General features: G+C 32.3%; 1 protein-coding gene across 1 annotated transcript in view; it reads left to right on the top strand.

Annotated features, from left to right (window-relative positions):
• The window catches only part of LOC110263641, a 16,457-nt gene that overhangs the window by 11,626 nt on the left and 1,405 nt on the right, over window positions 1-3,426 (top strand). The window lies entirely within an intron of this gene.

The raw sequence follows: 3,426 nt of genomic DNA, 5'->3' as shown, positions 1-3,426 counted from the left end.
TCTTGAAAGTCCTTCCCCTTTTTTTTTTCCCGCAACCCATGGACACGCCTTGGAGAAAATTGGAAATGAGGAGTTTAGAGAATTTTGCAGTGCTAATAAAAATCTCTAAATTCCTTGTTATAAGAATAATAAAACTCTTAAACAGAGTTTAACGCTTCAAAGTCTTTTCCTCTTTTCCTAAATTCTCTAAAAGAAAAAATACCTAGAGCAGGGTGACAAAAAAATAATAAAAATAATTAAATATAAAATATATATTCTTAAAAAGCATTTAGAAATTATATTTTGATATCACTTCTTGCAAATATTATTAAAAAAATGATATTTTTCATTTTTAAATTTTTTTCTAATACCTAAACATTTACACAAAAAGTTAAACTAAATTATAAGTCACTTGTAAGTCGTTTATCTTTTATGTTTTGAAATTATTATTAACAATAATATAAATTTTCGGGTATAATTTGAATAGTATATCCAAATGCAAATAAGAAAATCTTAAAATTACCTTTGATTTGTACTTTAAAACTATTCAGTGTTTTTTTCTTGTTCTTCTTTTTTTTTCCGATCATCATTTTTTCAATCAAATTAGTAGCAATCAGCAGTATGACCAAATTAGTAGCTAAGAACTTTGATCAATTAGAGTCTAAACATTAATTTAAATAAATAATTAATTAAATAAAGATAATGGAGTAGTAACTACACACTTGACCTCTTCGTCTCTATCCCGTAGGAATTATGAGATCACCCTAAGGATGCCTTTGACATCCAAAATCACAGAATCCTGTTCAAAAAGCAGAACCATATTCTCAGAAAAAGTTCAAACGACCTTCAACAAAAGGGTATCTGTATCCGAAATTGATACCAGTGGGTAGATAGAGAATATATAGGGACACGAGACAACTTTCTCTAAAAAATTCGGCAAAATAGCCCCGTAACTTCAAGGGAAGTGATGCCCTCGCAGTGATCAGATCCGGACGATTGTTTACAAAAAAAATAATATACAAAAAAAAAATAAATTACTATTTTTGACAACTAAAAATTTAAGCACAGCCAAAACTAACTATGAAAAAAATATTTATTTTAAGCTATATTCTCTAGGTATCACTTAAACCTTTATTTTTTTTTCATGTGTTAATTGCAATTGTATTTTGTTTACTTCTTAGATCTTGTTTTTTCTTTAATTTATTTTTAAATATGTGTTTGCTTGCTTATTCAGCTTATATATCCTACCAAAAAATCAACTCAGATGTTACTGTAACTGTGTTTGTGCCAAGGTTCTGAAAATCGGTTCGGACTGGCCGGCCGAACCGGTTGAATCATGAACCGGACAGAAAGCGATTCAGGTAAATAGGAAAACTGCAAAATCTGAAAACTGGAATTGAATCGGTGAACCGGTCGGTCGAACCGAATCATGACCTGGTCGATTTTTTGGCTGGACAGCAAAACGTTGCCGTTTCAGCCTCTGGAACCCTAAATCAGTAATCAAATCCCTAATTGGATCCTGAATGAGTGAGTGAATCCCCCTCCTTCTCATCGAACTGAGAACGCCTCTCTGACTTTCACACGGGTTCTCATCGAGCTCGTCGTCCAGTCGCCCATCACCTCCGTCGAGCCACCGCCGTCGATCCTTCGAACAGCCACCTAATCGCGCAGCAGCCGTCGTCCTTTCGAAGGTGCTCCACCACTGCTTGGTCACTAGGCGTCGCTGTCTCTCACTCTCCCTATTGCATGTTCTGCTAAAGCCTTGAAGGTGCCTTCGAGCTTCCAGAATTTCAAGTAATTTTTTTTTAGTTATGATTGTTTGATTGAATAACTGTTGCATGTCTCTGTCTCCCTGATGAGTTTGATTGAGTAGTTCCTTGATTTTGTGAAGCTCTGTGAACTCTGAAACTGTGAACTCTGTCTCCCTATTTTATTTTTCTTTGAACTGTGTAGTATGAAACTGTGAACTGATTCAACTGATCCTACTAAACTGAATTGTGAACTTTGGTTAATAATTACTGTTTACTTATTACTGAAATTGAACTGATTTTGCTTTGTTTACTGAACTGGATTTTGTTGTTTGTTGAATAATTGTGAATAATTTTGAATAATTTTGGATTTTGTCTGTTCGCCGCCAGCTCTGCATTCTTCCCTGTCTTCCACTAATCCTAGGTATAAATCTAATTTGTTGTAATAATAATTGTTGAAGCATAATTAATTGTTGGTTCTAAACCTTGCTGTTGATTGCTTGAAGCATGAATAATTGTTGTTGATTAATTTTTTGGTGCTGATTGCTTGAAACATTATTAAAGGATTAATTGTTGAAGTTGATTGCTTGAAGCATTATCAAAAATAACAAGTTTGTTTTTGAAAAATTTCTTGATTCCTCTTACAAAGATTCTACAAGATAAATTTGAAATAGAATTGTTTGTTTTTCTGTTTCCATATACATATTTATTATGCCATTAAACATGTTCATGAATTGGACAATTTCTGCAGAAAAACTTATTAGTAAAGAATAAATAACTTCAACATAACAGGATTGAACACCTTTATCTACAGGTTTTGAGGGGCCATCGAAACATGTAAGATCTTTTTCCAAATATTTTGCTAGACCCATATGATTAGCCTTCTCTCTTACATTTTTTTTTAGTGCACTACTATGACAAACCTCAGAAGCATGTTGAAGGAGTTCCCTATACAAATATCCCTGTTTTTTTCTTAGGGCAATATAGACAAGTGAAGGTCTCATCTTCTCTCTTACATTTTTTTTTAGTGCACTACTATGACAAACCTCAGAAGCATGTTGAAGGAGTTCCCTATACAAATATCCCTGTTTTTTTCTTAGGGCAATATAGACAAGTGAAGGTCTCATCTGATATTCTCACAATGTGAATTCCCTTTTTGAGCTCTTCATAAGATTCATCTACATACCATGAGCTTATTTGAGGTGCACTTGCACTAGTATCCGTGTTAGATATGGAGCAATGAGTCATTACAATTTCTCTCAGCCAAGGTATTACAATAACTGAAGCACAGATATTAACACTAGAACAGTGTACAAATGGTTGCCATTTTGGTTTACCTATCGCTTCCATGAAAAAAAATAAATAAACATTGTGAAGTATCGAATTTCTTCAAAAAATTCTCCAATTTAATCAAATTTAATATGTTTATTTATATTTATTTATTATTTTATTATAGAACGATTTTTCAGTTAAACTACGATCGAACTAATTAAATCTATAAACCAATAAATCAATAACTAGAGTGATTCGATGATCAATTCGGTTTTCAGAACATTAGTTTGTGCAGCTGTTGAAATGAATCGATTTAGAAAAGAATTCACAATAATGTTAACCTCTTTGATTTGACTATTGGTATATTAGAGATGAAGAAAAAAAAAGAAACATAATAAATAATATTAAATAATAAAAGGATAGAGAA

Source organism: Arachis ipaensis, chromosome B06 (genome assembly GCF_000816755.2).
Source record: "Arachis ipaensis cultivar K30076 chromosome B06, Araip1.1, whole genome shotgun sequence".
Lineage (NCBI taxonomy): Eukaryota > Viridiplantae > Streptophyta > Magnoliopsida > Fabales > Fabaceae > Arachis > Arachis ipaensis.
The sequence above is the reverse complement of the archived record's forward strand: the minus strand, read 5'-3'. Positions and strand labels throughout refer to the sequence as shown.